Below are 20828 nucleotides of genomic sequence, written 5' to 3'. Positions count from 1 at the left end.
GGCCGCCCCGGAGGCCGCCGCCAGCCGCCAGGTGAGCTCGCCCGGGCGACGCCGCGGCTGCGGGAGCGCGGGGTCGGGGCCCCCGCGGCCTCCGGGGAAGGTGGCCGCGGCCCCCGCCGCGCCCGGGCCGCCGCCGCTGGGGAGGGAGTGCAGCCGGGGGTGGGGCGCGCGGCGCGGCGGGGCGCCTGGAGCGGGGCCGCGGGCCGCGGCGCGGGGTCTCGGCAAAGTTGGCGCCCGCGCGCGCCGGGGCGCGTCTCGGGCGCGGGCGGCGGGAGCGGCCGGCCAAGGAGGAAAAGGCCCCGGGTTCCAGGTCGCGCGGTTCCGGCCGCCGTGTCTGTCCCCTGGCTGCCTGGGCTCCGGCGGATGCGGGAAAAAGGGCGAAAGAAACTTGGCGACCTCCTGGAGGAGTTCGCGGGGCGGCCCCGAGCGCGGTGCCCGCGGGCCTGCCCACCCCCGAGCCGGGGTCCCGTCGGGGGTCTGGACTGGGGGGGCTTTCGTTTCATTTTGTCTTTGGTTTTCAGAAACCGTCTATGTGACCGTCCCCGTCGTAAGGGGAAGTTGGGAGCGGAGGGGGAGGTGGTGGTGCTCCACGAGAAGCGTCGCCCATGCGTGGAGTGAGACCTTCCCGGAGCAGATCCCAGGGCATCTCTGCCCCTAAAGTCACTTTGATTGGATTTCGATGACTTTCTCATAAATGGCACCACTTAGGTGCCAGTTGAGGAAACAGACACCACAACGGTTAGCACCAGAAGCCTGGCAGAGTTTTGAACCCAGGTTTGGTATTTGATGGAGACGTGTCCTTTTCCAGTTTTCATGACCCTCTTGCATCTTCATATCCTGTATAAAGCAGTTACTTGCCTAAGGTGAATTTGGTGGTTTCCGTTTTCTTACTGAAGTTGGGTCCCTTCTCCAGGGTTTCCCCAGTTCTTTCAAAGAGGAAGAGTTGTAAATGCAAATGTATGCTAAGGAAGTGTAGTTAACCTCTACCAAAAAATCGGTATATGTAAATTTTTATTCATATTAAGGGAAGCTCATAACTTCAGTAATACCCTTGCAGTATTCTTAAGAATTCATGCTCAAATTGGATGTAGGGGTACATGCCTGTAATCCCAACTGCTCTGGAGGCTGAGGCAGGAGGATCGAAAGTTTGAGGCCAGCCTCATCAATTTAGGGAGACCCTGTCTTGTAAAGGACTGGGGATGTGGCTCAGTGGTAAGGTGCCCCTGGGCTCAATCCCCAGTAAAAAATAAATAAAAAAAAAATAAATATATTAAAAATTAAAGCTCAAGAATTAGCTTTTTGGTTCAAAGGCAAAAATTAACCCGTGTATAACTTTCCTTCCCCTTCCTCCTGAGTTTGAAAAAATATTGGCCTAAGGGGCAGGCCGGTGGTCCTTGGGTTTCAGACCCTGTTCATTTCCTTGGTTTTGGATAGAGAAAACTAACCAAAGAATGTCTTTAAATCTTAAGTAGTACAAATAGTATATTGAACGTATCAATTGGTTGTCTATCGCCCAAGAGGCATTTTGGTGGGGGGTATTTCTTATTTGAAAAATAATTGTCAAGTAGTGAAAAGATATTTTTTAAAGCTGCCTGTCACTTGATCTTATCATCTTATTGATTTTGAAACAGTATCTAGTGAGTTCAAAGAATCTTTTAATGTTTTTAAAGGAAAGTATTGCTGATCCTTGTAACTGTTAAATTTCCAAGAAACATTTTATCAGTTACTCATAGATAGAGTCCTGACCAAACACTTTATAAGTTCTTTTGGTAAACTCACAATTTTGTTAATGAGAAGTTTTATAAAAGTAATAAAGCCACAGGGGATTGAAAGACTTTGAAGTTTGAGGTGTACCTGAAAATGAACGTTCCTGAAACTTCTTGACTCACGTGGTGGGCAACACGTGGTTTGAACTTTTATGAACTCTTCAAAATCTGCATTGTCAGCCACATAATTTACCTCACAACTGCATTGACACAGATCTATGCATTGAACATTTAAGAATTCATTTTACTCCCAGTGGCCTGGGAGGCTGAGACAGGAGGATCACAAGTTAAAAGTCAGCCTCAGCAATTTAGTGAGGCCTTGAGCAACTTAGCAAGAACCTGTCTCAAAATTTAAAAATAAATAAAAAGGAATGGGGATGTAGCTCAGTGATTAAGCACCCTGGGGTTCAATCCCTGGTACAAAAAAAGAAAAAAAAGAATTCACTTTCTTTTTGTCATGTAATATGTAGCAAGAGAATATCCTATTGAATTTTAGAAGTGGCCTTTTTTTCAAATACTAACCATTTTGTCATTGTTAATGTAGGATGGACTCAAGTCCTGTGCCATATTGACAGTTCTTTCCAATTTAGGGAGAACTTTAGGTAGAAACATAATTGGAAATAGACAGTTTTAAGCTGTAAGAAAGCTGATTTGCACTTTGAGCTTCTGTAACCGTAGATTTTGTGATTTACACAAGTCTTTAGATTCCTGGTTTCTTTGAGAATATTAGAGACTAGTTGAGGAAAATAGATAAAAAATGGGGCCTGTGGTCTCAGGGGTAGAGTGCTTGCCCAGCGTGTGTGCAGGCCCTGGGTTCAACTCCCAGTCCTGCAAAGTAAACAACAAACAAACATTCAAAAAAAATTGAGTTTTCCTTCTGAAAATATATGAGAGCTCATGTTGGGTCTTTATCTGAGGGCTATGAAATTATGTGGGCCTTTGTGGATATTTCTGAAGTATGCTTTTAGAGTAAAGGTTATGCTGGGCTCTGTGGACCTCCAGGAGTCCAGGAGTGGTTAGAGATTCATCTTTTTATTAAATAAAATGGGGGTGAGAATATTCATGCCCAGGAGGAAAAAAGTTGTAAAAAGTGGAGTTTTGAGCTCAGTACTTTAAAGATGTCTTCAGCCTCGTCCCGTGGGCCTCAGAGGTGCAGAAGCACTTCCATTTTGTTCCCACAGCAGATCTTGCCTGTCAGTTGATGAGCCATGCACATACACAAAGGGCAGGCTGGCCTGCCATGCTCGCCCTGGGTGCCTTGCGGCCTAGTCATTGTATCTAAAAGTTCAGACCAGATAGATTGAATAAGCAGGGACTCGAGTCCCTTAGAGTAAGTGGTTCACAGCTTCACGCTCTTATTTCTCCCCAGCAAATGTGAAATCTGACTAGGAGGCAAGCAGTCACTCCAGGAAAATGTGTTTGTGCCTTGAAGGGAACATGATGGGAAAAGAGTTTCTGTGTCAAAACAGACCTAGGTTCAAGCCTAGGTTCTCTCATGCACTGTGGCTGCTTAACCTGCCTGACCTTCTAGTTACTCATGTGGACAGCCGCTGTCTAGCAGAGTTGTTCAGAGGCTGGCTAGAAGTCTCTATGTGTGTGTGTATATTTAATTTTTTTTTTCTTTTTAGATATCCATGGCCGTAGAGTGCATTTTGACTTATCATATATACATGGAGTCTAACTTCTCATTCTTGTATTTGTATATTATGTGGAGTTTCCCTGGTCCTGTAGTCTTACATGAGCATAGGAAAGTTCTGTCCAATTCAATCTACTGCCTAGAAGCTTCTTGTATAAAATTAAGAGCCCTCGTTTGTCCTAGAGGAAGGAAGGACTTAAAAGCCAGATTTAGGTAGCCATAAACATTGTAGTAAACTTGCATAATCGTATGCTAGTGTACATTATTTTCAAATAATGTAGCTATTAACCTATAAAACTTTTTAAAACCAGGTTTTCAATAGTGTGGTAGAACTGAGTGGTCTCCAGGCTGTAGACATTTGGAGGTACATTTGGCATAGCTGAAGACATGCATGCTGCCCAGCAAGAAACAGTGGCCACCCTCCAGCACCAGAGTTCTCTCTGTGGGCAAGAGTCCTTCGAACATTTCCTCTGTATTTGTAATTTAAATTCAGAAATTGAAGTTCAGGGCTTGGGATGTAGCTCAGTGGTAGAACTCTGTCTAGCCTGTGAGAGGCACTGGGTTTGATTGCTATTTAAAAAAAAAAGGGTTGGAGTTGTGGCTCATTGGTAGAGCGCTTGCCTAGCACGTGTGAGGCCCTGGGTTCGATCCTCAGCACCACATAAGAATAAAACGAAATAAAGGAATTGTGTACAATTGAAAAAATAAATTAAAAAAAAACTTTACATGTACTTTCTAGTCTGTTACCCCTAGAAATGCTTCATAATTCCCTCCTTTTGGGGATCCTTACAGTACCTCATGGACTAAGTGGGTGGAAGATACACCTATAACTTTGCCTAATTTCTTCTTATTATTTTTTATTTATTTTTATTTACACACACACACAAACACCAGGGATCAAACCCAAGGCTTTGCACATGCTAGGCAAGCGCTCTGCTACTGAGCCACATCCCCAGCCCTTTTTGAAATTCTGTTTTGAGAAAGGATCTCAGGATGCTGTCCAGGTTGGCCTTCAACTTGAGATCCTCCTGAGTACCTGGGATTACAGGTGTGTGCCCTGTTCCCTGCTCATTTTGCCATCATTAAGAAACCTACACGACTGGGTATCTGTGTCCATTTTTCTCAACAGGAAAAGGAGTCTTCTTGTAGAACTGAATCATATTTTCCTTTAAATGTTAAAAGAGGGCATTATATGTTGAAAAGGTGTAAGTTGTATGAGTAAAATACTTAGAATGCTCATGGCCTTAAAAATAAAGTTGTTTCTTCTGTTTCTGGGGTCTTTCCCCTTTCATCTATTCCTGATGAGCATTTCTGCCTGCTGATTTGGGCTGATGGTTATGAACTTGGACTTTAGACTGGAATCTGGATTTGACTCTTCTTTTTACAAGTTCTCTGGTTTTCTTCAACTTGGTCCAGTAAGCTTCTCTGAGTTTGAAGAAGGTGATCATTAAATGGAATAATAAATGCACAAAACTTTACTCAGTCCTGGGACCCTAGGAAGTGCTCTGAAAGTGGTAGCCATTTTCAAGATAGTTTCATTCTCATCTTTAAAAGGAGATAACATTTAGTCAGGTTCATTCACAGATAAGCATTCTGGAACCATCCTACCTTCAACTCAAGAAATCCTTTCATACCTGCTTACCACAGGCAGGTACCCCAGCCTGTGGGACAATCAGACCTGTCCATTGTTCTTAGCAATGGATGATATCTTCTGATGATAGTGACTGGTCATGTCAAAATCGTGGGCAAGTCAAGGGCCAGCCCAGGTTTGGAACCATGACCCATTTAAAAACGATAGGATTTTATAGCCTAGAGCAAAGGTCAGCAAATTTTCTGTAAAGGACCTATTAAGTATTTCTAACTTTTCCAGCCGTCCAGGTCTGGTGCACCTACTCAGCTCTGCCACTATGTCCAGCAGTGAATGGCTGTGCTTGGGCTCTAATAAAACTTGACTTATGGACACTGATATCTGAATTTCCTGTCATTTTTAAAATGCCATAGAATACTTTTTTCCTCTTATTTTCAATTATTTAAAAATATTAAAAAAACATTCTTAGTTCATGACATGTGTAGACAATAACTTATATGGCCTGTGGGCCCTCGTTAGCTCACTTCATGCCTAGAGGAATATTAGATCCACGGATTTGTGACATCGCCAAGCAACACACCCCTCCAGTTCCCCCATATAAATGCACACATCCTGCTACTTTTCCCTTCATGTAGTCTGTGCTTTAGGTATGGCAGCCTGATGTAATGCTTCCTTCTCACTCCAGCACGTTGTTATCAGTCATAGTGAGTGGCCTTCCGTTCTTAGTGTGTATTAGAGTGTGTCACCAGTTAATTATATTTATTGCTAAAAATGTTCTCGCCTTGCCTGGTTTTCCACAGAGCTCCCTGGTGGGACACTCGTGGATGATGGTTTTGAAGGGAATGGGTGCATTTCCAGCGTCTGGTGCTTCCTGCTCCTGTGATCAGCCTTTGCCCTGAAGGGGACACCATCAATACTGGCCCCTCAGGCTGCTAACTGGACACTCTTACCTGAAGGAGACCTGCCTCCTGGCCTCCCCCATCCTCTTTCTGCTGCTGTGTTTGGTTAAATAAAGCACACAAAGATTCCTCTTGTGTCCTATCCCCTGGAGATTAGCTGCAGGATTGGTGTGTGTGGAGCATGTGGATATATATGTCTGTGTGTAATTTCATCTGGCTACCCAGAGGCTCCGAAGGCCACTTCTTTTAGTTTTGCTTTTCCTTGCTCCCTTGACCCTTGCCTCCTGGTCATTGTGTAGGATGCACATTAGGAGACCCGGCAACTACTGGGATGGGTTGACTTGTTTACTTGCCTCTTGTCATCATGCTGAAAATAAAACTGCTAGAAGTTATTGGGTACTTTAGGATTTTTTTTTCTTTTTCCAAGCATAAACCTAATGCAGTATCAGAAGCATGAGTTAATATTTTAGATACTTAGAGATAAAATGCAATTTAAATGTTTTTGTTATTTTATCTAGATATTAGAGCTGCAAAATATGTTATTGCTCTTAGCACCTAAGTATTTTTTTTTAAGCTAAGTTTGGTACTTTTTTTTTTTCAGGTGACAATTTGGGCAATAAAAATCCTAAGTCATTAGGGCTGGGGCTGGGGCTCAGTGGTAGCGCACTTGCCTGGCATGTGTAAGGTACTGGGTTCGATTCTCAGCAGGGCATATAAATAAATAAAATAAAGGTCTATCAATAACAACAACAAAAAACCCATGTCATTAAGAAAAATGTTGAGTTTATATCTAAGAAATAAAACAGTTGATCAAGTGGGCATTGGTGTATATACCAGACTACTCATTGCCTCGTTTTTTATAATGAAGCAATCTAGATACCTATTAATAAAGGCTTAATTAGGCCAATTGTGGCCTGTCTTCAAGTGAAAAACTGTGCAGTCTATGAAAAGGATGATGCAGGTTAATATTTATTGTATTGGATGATGTTTAGAAAAAAGAGAATACCTGAGTGTGTTGGCATACACCTATAATCCAGTGATTCTGGAGGCTGAGGCAGGAGGATCACAAGTTTGAGGCCAGCCTGGGCAACTTAGAGAGACCCTGTCTCAAAATAATAAAAGGGAAGGAGTGTAGCTGGGTTCAGTCCCCAGTACCTCAAAAATAAAAAATAAAAGAGAGAACAAAGAAGAGCATCATAGTGGGCATTTTCTAGGATGGACAAAAGCCTTATAAATAGCTAAAGAAAATGACCTGAAAGGAGATACACCAAATAATGGGAACTTATTTCTAGGTAATAAAATTGTGTGTAATTTTTTACTTTTCTTGAAATTTTTTTCCAGTTAGCTTGTGCTTCTTTTATAATTGGAAAAAAAATGATAAAGCTATTTTAAAAATAGGCATAATTGAAAACATCTCTTATTTGTTGCTAAATGAGCCCTCACTCCCTGGGATGCTTAATTTCCTTCATGGTTCATGTTGTATTCAATGAGAAATGAAATATACTTCCTCATGTAACTTTAAAAGTGTTTTCTATATTTAATAAACAAGAATGTTTTCTAGACTCTACCAACAGGAAAGAAAAATCCATACAGAATTAAGTGGATTTTAAAAAAAAATTAAATGAAAACACACATTGTCTCATTTTTACAATGTGAGATGATTTTCATCTCTTGAAGTTCCTATAAAAGTGTAAACAGTTTTTTTTTTTAAAAAAAAGTCATAAAGAATTCTGTTTGGAAGTGATATGGAGGTCTCCGGTTTATCGTCTGAGTTAGTTTGATCCAGGTAGGGCCTCACTTTCCTCATCTGTAAAATGGGGCAATACTTTACTAAATTGTTGTGAAGATTAAATGAAGCAAGCGCTTAGCTGAGCACTAGACATGTGGCAGCAAATGAAAGGGGCAAAAGGGTGGAAGAGATAAGGGTACAGTAATAAGAATAGTAATAATAATAATGGTGATGATGGCAATAACACTGGCTTGTAATATAATAGTTTGAAATGCTAACATCCCTTCCAGATCAGACCTTCATAAGGGCAGTTTTTTTTTTTTGCCATATACATCAAACCTGAACTCTCTAACAAGAGCAGGCACCTTGACCAAGACAGGCTTGTACTTTAATTTCACCTTGTCATCCCCCCCCACATTTCTGTTTATACAACACTCCCCAACCCCCAAAAAAGTATTCAGGGACTGACAACTCACCAGCATAGAATTGGTGTTGCTTAAGTATTTCCTGAATGAATGGTGACCTAAAGAAACCATTTCTTCTTGACAGAGTGTGGTGGACTTTGACAGGGATTTTGGTCATTAAAGTATATGGGCAAAAACGCCAGAACAAAAACTGCTAATGAAGGGAAACTATTTTGATTTTTAGTTTTTAAATAAATTATAGCAATTTTGTTACTTTTTTTTAATTCTTAGCTTGATATCATCAATTACAACTCATCCGTCACCTGCCTCTTTTGTGGTTTAACTATGATAATTTTAGTAAATTTTCACTTTGGGATAACTTAAGTTTTGGATTATGATTTAGATCCCTAAATCCCAAGTTCTTTTTTGAAATACAATTCACTGTTATGTGGAATTAGAAATATTGACGTAGTCATGAAGAATAACTAACTATATCTGGCTGTGATATATTTACTTTTTGATTGAGACAGTAGGACTGAAGAGTTTGTTATAGGACATTTTAGGAAATGCATGGAATATAAAATATGGAAATATGATAATTCATGAAGCATGTCTATCAAATATGTATTACTGAGAAGTAATCTACTCCAGAGCTTTTTGGCTCGAAACCACCATTTTTATTTGCTTACAATTAAGGCAGGGCAGTTCTTCCACTGGTATTGCCTGGCCTGAGGGTACTCATGTGACTTCTGTCATCTGAAGACTTGAACTGGAGCTAATTGGTCTAGAGGCCTGGAGCTGGGTCACCTCTGAGCTTCACATAGTCTCCTCTTCCAGCAGTTAGACCAATCTTCCTTTCTTGGAGGCACCATGTTCCCAGAGGATGAGAGTTGCAGGGCTTCTTGAGGACAAGAATTAAAAGTCTTAAAGCCATGTCTGGTGACCAAAGCAAGTTACAAGCCCAGACAGATTCCAGGGATTGGAAGCAGATCCCACCTCTTGATGGAAACTGCACAGGACTGTATGGGCATAGGGGATTATAGCCAGTTTGGAGAACAGTCTACTGCCTGCTTGCTTTTGTAATGTTAACTAAACTCCTTTTTTTTTTTTTTTTGCCATGACTGTTAAACTACTTCAAAACTGGTGCAGTGGTTCATGCCTGTAATCCCAGCAGCTCAGGAGGCTGAGGCAGGAGGATTGAAAGTCCAAAGCTAGCATTATCAACTTAGCAAGGCCTTGTCTTTAAATAAAATATAAAAAGGCTGGGGTTGTGGCTCAGTGGTTAAGCACTCTGGGTTCAATATCTGGCTAAAAAAAAAAAAAAAAAAAGAAAGAAAACCAAAAAAACTCTGCTTTACGGAAAAATGCTACATACTTCTCTGGTCATATGGTGAGATGAGAGCTCTGTGAGTTAGGTACTATTATCCTGTGGGCCTTAGAGAGCTTACAAAACTTGCTCTAGAGCTTTTGTCAAGTTAGGGGAATCAGGGCTGGGGATGTGGCTCAAGCGGTAGCGCGCTTGCCTGGCATGCGTGCGGCCCGGGTTCGATCCTCAGCACCACATACCAACAAAGATGTTGTGTCCGCCGAGAACTAAAAATAATAAATATTAAAAAATTCTCTCTCTCTCTCCCTCTCTCCTCTCTCACTCTATCTTTAAAAAAAATATATATTAAAAAGTTAGGGGAATCGTATAAATTAAGGACAGCTTATCCATATACCAGTGCTTCTTAAGCTCACCAATAAGGAACTCACATGGGAGAGAGGTGGGAGGAAGTATTTCTTTTTTTCTTTTTTGGTATTGAGAGTTGAAAGGGGTGCTTAACCACTGAGCCACATCCCCAACCTCCTTTTTTTTTTAGATTAGGAGACAGGGTCTCTCCAAGTTACTGAGGCTGGCCTCAAACCTGAGATCCTCTTGCCTCAGCCTCTCAAGTCTCAGGGGTTGCAGACATGTGCCACTACATGCACCTGTCAGGAGGAAGTATTTCTTTTAGAATCTTGAAAAAACAGTCCAATATTTGACATAAGTTTTATATTCGACCACATATTATACCTCTTTGTCTTACTATAAAATTAAGTTTAATTACCCATCAAATTAAATTTTATCCTTTTTAAGAAAATGAATTTTTTTAGAATCAAAGTAAAAGCTAATCAGCTAGAGGTCTTTGGAAATTTGACTACTTTAAACAAAAAGAGAGGTTACTGTACAGATGTGGTGTAGTTCCCAGAATTGGCTGAAAGTTAGGCTTCAGATGGAGCGGCTTCGGGCACCCAGGTATTGGCACTTGATGAATCTTCTCAGGAGGTTGGAGAACTGCTCTCAGGCAGTTCCCACTCTACTGAGAGTATGTCCTTCAGGCCTAGACTGGATGCTGGTAGTTGCCTTGGTTATTGCCTCACTAAGATGGGTACCCCCAGGGGAGTTACTCCCCAGCAAGAGGAATGGATGCAGAGTAGGTAAAACCAACAGACAGATGTCCGCTAGCTGAACATTTTGTGGACCACTGTGAATGAGTTGCTTTGTGCATCGTCTATCACATTTAATATTTGCCAAAATCAATGACCCTTGATTCACCCTTCTTCCAACTCCATATGCCTCCAAGATTCTTAAACTCCAGTTTGAGAAGCATTCTTGTGGCTATCCACCATATATTTTCACTTCAGCTTTATTAGTGCTTACTACTTTAAGTCCGATAATGCATCTGTTTTTTACATAATTATCTTTTCTGAAACATGCATTTCCCTGATTTTTATTTATTCTCTTATTTTTCTTCAAGGGGGGGCATGTGTTGAATATCAAACACAGGACCTTGTACATACTAAATGAAGACTGATTTTTTTAAAAATCTTTGATTTCTGATTCAACCATTTACTAGTAAGAGAGTGATAGTTAATGTTTTTACCCATTATTGCACAGCAACCCTTTAGGAACTAGTGAGATAAACGTAATAATTGGTCCCTGCACTCAATTTCCCCACACTGCCCTGCGTTTGTCTTCTCCTGGTTTCTAGCTGCTTTCATTGTAACCTTACTAATATTAAAAAAAAAAAAAAATCTTGAGTATAACTCATCAGCTGAAGGAAAAACCTACATTTATATAGCTTTTATAAAAGTAAGGTAAACCCACATTTCAAATAGTAAAATGCCATGCACATGCAGTGTGATTTTAACCAGAGCATTTTCATGTATTTTTTTTTTCTGTTTTGTTTTATACTCTAATTCTGTGAAGTCAGGAAAGAGCAGATGTTTTCTCTGGTTTTTAGCTGAGGATGGTTTAGAAAGGGTAAGTGATTTCATCTGCAGCACAGGAGTGTTGGCAGTAGAACTCCAGTGTTCTGACTTCCTATGCCTTCTTGAGGTGGTTCTAGAATTTTGATTTATGGCAGAAGCCTGTTTTCTGGATTCTCAAGGTTTTAAGCTGAATTTGAGATGGATAAGCCAGGCCTCCTTTGGACAATGTTCCCAATTGTCTAAATCTATTCAGGCTGCCCTGTGCCATAAAGTGGATAGTTTGCACACCACAGTTCTGGAGGCTGGGAAGTTCAAGCTAAAGAGTCCAGCAGATTCTGTGTAAGAAGAGCACGCATCCCATTCCTGAGGAGTCAGTCCTCATAGACTAATGACCTCCCAAAATATTCCGTCTTCTCATGTCAGCACCTGGGCGTTAGGATTTTAGCAAATGAATTTGGGGGGAACATAAACATTTGTGGTGGTGTGTGAGGTGTGCAATGATGGTATCTAGTGGTCACCTTGGTAATGGACTTTTTGTTTATTCTTGCCTGGGAGGCCCAGCTTCTTTTTATCCCCACAGATAGCCAGTCAAGGAGCTGGATTACCCCCTCACTTGCCATGGTTATAAGCTGGTTTTGAAGTACCTCCTGGAGCCCTTCAGTCTGGCCTGATTTTACTTACTCATGTTGTAATTACCACCTTAAGGTGTAATCACTTGTCCTCCGGCCCCTGGAATCTTCTTTTAAACGATCCTCACTGTTTTCTGTTTTCTGCTATTGAGGTCTACTACTACAAGAGGTCTTAAGAGGAACTTGACACTTTTGTTTAATTAAGGTCGCCAGATAGTGTTCTGTTAACATTAAGGTTGTGTATTAGGTCACCTTTCCCCTGTACTTTCAAAATTTCATTGTAATCTGAACCATAAACTTGTCTGTGATGGTAGTAGGTATGATGGCTCTTGTTTGGCCAGGTCTTTTATAAACAGAGACACCTCATTCAAACACATAACACTAGTTTTTAAATAATCTTTTTCTAATTTGTATTATATAGTCTCTAGCTATGTTCAGTTCAGAACCAGTCAAAAACCTATCTTTTTTTTTTTTTTCCCCTTCCATTTTTAGTTTGGTCTCATGGTTTTTGCAAATGTCTTGAACCTTGAACTTAATCTTGAAAAGAATGCTAGTAAAGTCCTACAGTGAAAAAAATATACTTTTTGTTTCTTTATACTTTATTCACTGTTTTTTTTTTTTTACGTTTTGGTATACTAAACACGAGGGCATTTCAGTGTCCTAGCTCACCGCCCGTCCAAGAGGAGATATTTAAGGATCCATTCACTGTGCCCTCTACTCCCCACTCTGTTGATTATTATTACTCTGGTAGTTATAACTATAAAGTACTTGCAGATCGAAGTTAGAAAAGAGACCATTTGCCATTACATTGGGATACTTTAAAGGAATCACTTGTTTAAATTTACTAGCTTCCTAAAGCTAGTAAAGATGTTTATGGCTTCCAAGATTCCCTGTTAACATATCTCAACACTGCAAGACAGTGAAAATAGCACACGTTCAGCTACCCTAGATTATGAGAAAGGCTAGCTCCTAGAAAAGACATTTCAGTAGTATAAATGGTGCAAAACTGAGAAATCAGGTGTCATCGTGAACAGCAGCCACGGCCTGGTGGGAGGCAGGTCTCTTGGTGTGCCTGCTCCTTTAGCTAATGGCCAGCAACCATCCGCTTTCTTTCCCATAGCTCTGGTGTCAAACTGGAAAGTTCTTATTGGCTGGCATTCGTAGTGGAACACCAGCCTATTTTCTCTGTGCTTTCTCTGCTGTATAACTGCATAAGATCTGATCCCTCTTGCTCTTACAAAGAGAAACATTTGCATTCTGGTTCTTTTGTTTTAGGAGTACTTCAGAATGCAAAAATAGTGAACTTGGACCTTGAAGATTTAAAAATTTATCTCAATTAAGGTACACCAGAAAACATTGACCTTATAGCCAATATAGCATTCTCACTTTTCACATTTTGAATGGTTTTCTTCTTTCTTCTTTTTTTCTTTTTTTAAAAACTTCCCAGTTGGTGAACTTATTTATATATTTATTTATTGTAGTTCTGGGGATGGAACCCAAGGAATTCAGGCATGCTAGGCAAGGGTTTTACCACCGAGCCACATTCCCAGCCCCTGAATGGTTTCTTAAATAACCGTGGCCATGGTGATGCTACTGGGGAAAAAATCTTAAGATATACAAATGGTAAAAAAGGGAAATTGGATTTTGAGTTCTCAAGAATTGTATAAATTGGGTTCTTGTGGAAAACTGAAATTCCTAAATGTTTTTGCTTCGTTTTTCCCTGATTATAAAAATCATCTGTATTCACAGAAAATTTCAGAGATTCTGAGACGTAAAAGTTACACTTCTACTAGCCAGAGAAGACCACCACTGTTAACATTGATTGATATCCACCCAGCTGTTTACAGAGTTCCTCAGTAAAATATCCTTAAATTAAAAAAAAAAAAAACTTAAAAGTAAGGAAAAGGAGTGGCAGAAATTATATATAATGTGAACAAATTTTGTTAATCCTACTGCCCCGGACTACCTACCGGACTTGCCTTCTGGTCCGTGAACTGGCTTCCCCAGCAGGATGGGAAGAAGAGACCTTTCTGACCTTTTGGCCAGCTTTGGCTGACACAGAGTAGAGCCTCCTTTCTGTAGACTGTGGTCTGCATCTGCCTGCATCTTTATCCTAGCGACTCTGTCAGCTCTGAATGCCTGCTGGTTGCAGAAGGAAACATTTGGAGTCCTTGGAGCAGCTCATAGACATAAGCCTCATCAGTTCTTATCAACCCCCTGGAAGTCAGTTCTTGTTCAAAGGGATGTCCCAATATTCAGGTTACTTGTTCCAAGTGATAGCAAGAGAGAGTGTTTAGAGACTCCCAGGTGATTTCAATTAACATCTAACCTCAAATCCATACGCCTTGGTAAGAGAAAAATCCAGAGAAGGAGCTCAGAGCAGATTATGGTATAAGCATATGCCTGTCCTCTCCTGTGGAAAAGAAAAGTGCTAATCTGGTCAGAACTGTTAAAGAGACAGGCAAGGCTCTGCAGAGCAGAATTTTCTCATCCTGCTCATTTTTTGCCTAGTGTGGAAGGAAGATTTACCCTGGGATTAAAAGGGAGATAGAAGGAAGGCTGGTGGGCCAGGTGGCTGGTAATACAAGATGGTTGGCTTGCTTTCTGTCTTCCTTCACTGTTGGTAAGCAGATCCTCAGGTCTGAGAAACTAGCAAAGTGGCCCACAGGGCAGCTTCACCAGGCTGCGATATAACTTCTCAGTGTTCGGTGTGAAAATACAATGCTTGCTTTGATTCCTTGCCCTTAGTGAGAGGAAACCCAGGAGGAGTAGGAGGAAGTGGCATCTCTTTGTAAGCGTTTTATTCTTGACATGTAACAGACTCCTGCCTGGAGAATTGTGGCAGTCCGTCCATTCTGCCAGCTTTTAGGAGTGCCGCCAGTGTTCTCTGCGCTGGCCAGTTTAAAAGGTGTCATTTCTGCCTGAGAAATTTAGAGCTTAATTGTAGCACTTGGAGCAAAGGAATTGCTTTGGAAGATGAATAACCATTGTAGTAACTGCTCACCTGCAAAGAGGGAGACTGCTGACTTTACAAGTCTGTTTAGAATTCTTAAGTTTGGCAGGCAACAGTCTATCTCAGATGGTTCAAGAGACTTTGATGAAGTTGTTATTGTCAGGGTTGGGCAGAGGTGCTGGCAACATGGGGTTTGTCACCCAGAAACTAACAGCAGTGGGAAGCCATTATTATCATTGCTAGGTTTAAAGGAGCAAAGATAAGAAGTGGTGTTACTGGGGTTCAGTGAGAAGAGCTGGAGCCGAGGGGTGGGGCTGTCAGACAACTGCTCTAGGACTGGAGGAGCCTGTGCCAACAAGCAGCCCAGGATGGGAGGAAACAAGGAAGGCAGCACTCCCCTCACGGACTTCCTTTCCTCCTCCTCAGATTGTATTTACTGCCTCCTACTGACCAGATTCACCCGGAAACGTGTCCGCAAGTGACCCAGTAATATTGTGCTCGGAGGTCAGCTTCTTGGGGCACAGAGCAGAACCCAGAACAGTAGAGAATCAGTCTGAGTCTAGAAAGGGAATCAAAATTACATCCCAGGAACATAATTATAATCTCTCTCTCATCATTCATCATCCTTATCTCCCAAAATTCCAAAATAAACCTTAAAGCATGTGACCTCTCAATTCCATCTTTTAATAAGTTACCTTTTAAGTCACCCAAATAGTTACCTTACTCTCATCAGCATAATTAAATAGTCAAAGAGAATCTGAATAGTTCTCAGAAGAATTAGAAAATCACTGAAAGAACTACCGGGCCATTTTGTTCTTGGTTAAAATCAAACTAACATTTTTTTCCCCCCAAAAGAATGCATATTAACTATACAAGTGATTTATCCTAATTTATCCTACACTTGGATTTTTTTATGACACATTGATGAAATGGGTTTCATCATTAAGGTTAAGGTGCAAAAGGAAGTGGAACTATTTTTTTAGTTGAAAGGTTTTGCATATTATTTCTTCACATCTATTTAAAGTGGAAGGGTCTTACAAGAAGATTTTTACTTGGCCAGTTTGGAAATATAAGAGATTTTTAGCTTATCATAAGAGGATCTTTTTTTTTTAAGAGAGAGAAAATTTTTTAATATTTATTTTTTAGTTTTCGGTGAACACAACATCTTTATTTTATTTTATGTGGTGCTGAGGATTGAACCCAGTGCCCCACATATGCCAGGCGATCTCAATACTGCTTGAGCCACATCCCCAGCCCAAGAGGGTCTTTTTTAATCCATATCTTTGATTAGTATTGGGCTTTGAGAGATGGAAAGATAAATAAGGTATTTACTCTGTTCTCCAGAAATTAATGAAAAGACGCCTTCACCCAACTCTTAATAATCAGGGATAATAGGTACTTTAATAAAATCATCAGCTGTGGAATTTAAAATGAGGGGGGAGTGGTTTAATTTGTCTTTCCCAGAGATTCTTTCACATGTCTCCCAAATATTATCAAACGTCTGCAGCTGCCATGTCCTAGAAGTGGAGCTGATAACAAGATACCTACTGGTCCTGACCTGGGGAGTTGGGGTCACAGCCCCTCCCTGCTGTGTCATCAAAGGCAGCCAGGCTTTTGGTGCCTTCGGTTGCTCCTAGGACAAAGATGGATGACACCCTGCAGTGTCAGCATCCTGTGTGGTGTCTGGCCCTGCATCCTCAGCCTCAGCCATGCCCTGGGCTCTTAGGTCTTTGGGCTTGCCAGTCTTTTCTCTTGAGATTTCTTTTGTCTGGAGTGCTTGTTGCACCTCTTCTGCTTCCTGGTCCTGCTTTAAATGCCATCGCTTCACAAAAGCCTTCCTTGACCTTCCAGACAAAATCCAGTGATCTTATTACTTGCTCTAAAATCCATGTGTATTCAGGCACCCTGCCTGTCTCCTTCGAAGCACCTTTTCAATTTATTTAAAGGGTTGATGGCTGCCTTTCCTACTAGAATGTCAACAGCAAGGGAGCAGGATTCATGTGTCTTTGTTTGACATCTGTCTCCTCAGTGGCAAGCATTATGCTCAATAGAGAATTGCAGGAGGAAAGAAAAAGAACTGGTTTCAAGTCCTGACCCTTACCACTCACCAGTTCTGTGACCTTTAGTAGGTCACTTCTTGGAGTCTCCATTTATGTTCTGTAGAACAGGGATAATGATGGTAACTTTCCAGTTATTGAGTGCTTAGTGTGTGCTGGGCACCATGCTTTACTTGAATTAGCTTATCAATTAAACTTCATCAGAGAGGTGAAAAAAACTGGCTTGAGGTCACACAGCTCCTAAGTAGAAAACAGGATTTAAACTCTGATCTTTTAAATCCAAAACCAGATTGCTTTTCCTCATGCCTTTTTGTGAATGTCCTGGGGATAAAACTGATAAGGAAGAAGGTCTTTAATGCAGGGTGGTATGGATGCCTAGGAATGTGAATGAAGGATGGAGAACTCTAAAGAGTTTTAGGCAATTAGAATATGAGGTTAACTCCACCTACTTGAAGAGGTAGGTGACCTCTAAGAAATTTGCTGGGTCCAGAGGCAGCCTATGGTGCAAATATTCTGAGTCGAGAGAACGTATGAATTTGCTGAGAACTGACCTCGCTCTTGCAGTTGGAGCACCACACAAGGCTAAGAAGTTTAAGCTGTGAGCCAGAGAGTGACGAGCCTTGCAGCCTGGCTCAGGGAGTCACTACTTTTGTGAAATGGTGTGAGGAAACTGATAGATTTTTTATGTTGAAAATATTTTTGAAGCAAGAAGTCCCAAGAGTATTTCTGGGGACTGAAGTGTCCAAAACCCATCTCATAGTTTTGTATCCCTAGCAAAGGACACATTTTACCTGATGGTTTCCTTCCACTGTAGCATCCAGTGAGACAGCCTTTGAAAAGAAGCCAACATTGTTTTCTTTGGTATAATTCTTTGTTTTTCTGTAGGAGTAGGTTGCCTAGCTCAAGTGGATGGCAACCTCGTAAAAGTCACTTATCCCAGTAGCTTCTCATCTGGAAATTAGGAATGATAAAAGATCTACCTTGTCGGTTTGTTAGTGGCAACATCTACACAATATCTGGTTACAAAATAAATTTTCAGGGAATATTAGCTGCTGTTGTTAATATTACCTATCATTCCGGCTCATGCCTCTCCAATGACTAGGTATTATTTATGTACTGAAAACAATTGGGTCTTAGGAACTAACATTTTGTTAAAGGTCATGATTTTAGGGTGTATGAAGATAGTAAAACTGGCAGTGAAGAAGGCAAGGAGTACCTTGGTGGGACAGTGCTAGTGTTTCCTACGTGTGAAATATATAACGTGAACATAAGTGAGTATGTTGTGTACGCAAGGACTGTTCTTTCCATGTGTTCTCCCTGAGAAGTAGGTTCAAGCATATCTGTTTTACAGATAAGGAAGTCATGGTCTCTTCTACGATGTTACCAGACAGCTGTAGACCTGAGCTCTCAACCATATGCTTTTCCAAACTATCTGTGCCCTCAACATTGTAAAGGCTTGACTCATCTCCTATCAACCTCAGCAGCTCTGCTGCGTGGGAAAAATGGGAACTGAACCCTTGATCGTTTTCTAATTAGTGGATTAATTGAAAGCACCAGAGATAGTGTGTCACTAGATACGTAGTAGAGGCTCAATAAACACTTGTTGAAGATATAAATCTTAATCAGATTGGGTGTGAGAAAAAGATACGTAAAAGCAGTATTAGATCCTGGCTTCTCAGCCTTTTATTCCATTATTTAAAAAAATAAAGAAATCTAAAGTTACTAAGCATTTTATTAGCATAGACCATTTAACATAGACTAGTGGTTGGAGTTTGAGGTGAAGAAGTGAAGAAGTGCTCAGTGTGTGTTGCATGGTAATAACTCCAATTTGCACAATTTAGTTATCTCTGGATACCTGCAGAAGCCCCCACTAGCTAAGAAGCTCCAGGTTCTTGTTTGTGTATTGGACTGATTAGTTTATTCTCAATAAAAACTACTTTTGACATTAAAGTATGCAAACCTAAATAGGAAGGTGTATGTGTTTCAAAGCAAGATCTGACTAATATTTGGGTTTTCCTGTAGCTCAGGTAATTAAGTGTTGACAAAAAGATAATGCTATTTAATGGTAATAAGCAGAGAAAGAAGGTTACCTTATATCCTAGAATAGCAAGCCAGCACCATTTAATTTGAGATTTCCTCTCTCTTCCCCAGCAGCAGAAAACTAAAAACAAGGCCGGGCACACTGGTGCAGGCCTGTAATCCCAGTGGCTCGGAAGGTTGAGGCAGGAGGATGGCAAGTTCAAAGCCAGCCTCAGCAACTTACAAGTCCCCAAGCAACTCAGTGAGACCCTGTCTCTAAATAAAATACAAAAAAACCTCTGGGGATGTGGCTCAGTGGTTACACATCTGTGGGTTCAATCAAAAAAAAAAAAAAAAAAAAGAAGAAGAAGAAGAAGAAGAAGAAAGAAAAAGAAAACAAAAAGTCTGTTTTTTTCCCCCCTAAGAGAGCTTCATATGGCATTTATTTGCCAGATTAAATCTGAAAGGTAGCCAATCAGATGGTAGCTTTATTACCTGGCATTCTCTTCATGATTTATTAGATTATGCCACAGAATTAAGATACTTACTATAGAAGTGATTCATTTGGAATTTTAAAGTGTCAAACATTAAAAACCCAGTGCCCAAGCACTGTTCTCCAATGAAAGGTAACAGACAGACTTGGTTGTATGAATGGGACAGGGATTATAGAAGATGAATCCAGGGTGTTTTCAGTGCCAGAAGGCAAGAAAATGCTAATGACACACAAAACCCCTTGTCCCCCCACCATACCCTACACAATGATGGAATATGTCAAAGGGACATAGGAGCTAACTGAAAAAACTTACTATGGTCAAAGCTAGAACCATATGAGCAACTAAAAAGCAGTATTCAATTATAACCCCAAAATATAAAATAAATATAAATAAAATAAACAGTGTACATTTATAGTATAAAATAAAGACTAACATAAATAGAAACACATAAATATGTAATACATATAAAATAATGATGTAAGACAGATGTCCACAAATCCATATAATATAAATGAATGATCAAGTGAATTAACAAGTGGGGAAGAATAGATAAATTTTTCATGTAGAATAATTCCAAATGATTTCTGCAAATAATCCCCCTCAGGGAGGGGAACATAACTGCCATTCCCTTAAGAGTGAGTGGTGCTTAGGGATTTCCTTCCAAAGAGTATGGTGTGGAGAAGGTGGAAAGAGACAGCTTTTTGGCACTGGTCTGGGCAGTGATGTTTTGAATATAATCCCAAAAGCAAAAATATTGATAAATGAGATTGCATCAAACTGAAAAGCTTGTCCACAACAAAAGACACAGTCAACTGAGTGAAGAGCCATCCTATGGAATGGGAGAAAATATTTGCAAACTACATATCAGGTAAGGGATTAATATCAATGCTTATAAGGAACTCAACACAATTTTAAGAAAACAACAACAACAAAGTAGTAAAAAAACAAAAACAAACAAACAAACAAAAATGGGAAAGGGCCTGAATAGACAATACAAATGGCTGATAGCTATATTGAAAAAAAAAAAAGCTTACTGTCATTAATCATCAGGGAAATGCAAATTAAAGCCACAATGAAATATTACTTCACATCTGTAAGAATGGCTGTTACCAAAAAGGCAAAAAATAACAACTGTTGGTGAGGATATGCAGAAGAGGGAAGGGACCCTTCTACATTTTTGTAGGAATGTAAATTGGTGCAACCATTACAAAAAAAGGTATGGAAGTTCCCCCAGAAATTAGACATAGAAATACTGTCATCAGTATACCTCCTGAGTGTATGTATATTCAAAGGAACTGGAATCAATACGTCACAGGGACATCTGCACTGCCCTGTTCATTGCAGCACTATTCACAACAGCCCAGTTAGGGAATCAACCTAAATATCCATCAATGAATAATTGGGGAAAATGTGGTATATG

At 40.5% G+C, this 20828-nt stretch overlaps 1 protein-coding gene across 1 annotated transcript in view; it reads left to right on the top strand.

The window, feature by feature from the left end:
• Positions 1 to 7: 7 nt before the first annotated feature.
• Atxn7 (ataxin 7) overlaps positions 8 to 20828 on the top strand; it is a 131409-nt gene continuing 110588 nt past the window's right edge. Inside the window, exon 1 of the mRNA XM_026397849.2 lies at positions 8 to 31. The gene's annotated coding sequence lies outside the window, so the exon portion shown is untranslated. The remainder of the gene's footprint in view (positions 32 to 20828) is intronic.

Source organism: Urocitellus parryii, chromosome 3 (assembly GCF_045843805.1).
Source record: "Urocitellus parryii isolate mUroPar1 chromosome 3, mUroPar1.hap1, whole genome shotgun sequence".
Classification (NCBI taxonomy): domain Eukaryota; kingdom Metazoa; phylum Chordata; class Mammalia; order Rodentia; family Sciuridae; genus Urocitellus; species Urocitellus parryii.
Note: the sequence above shows the minus strand (reverse complement) of the source record. Positions and strands in the feature narration are given on the sequence as shown.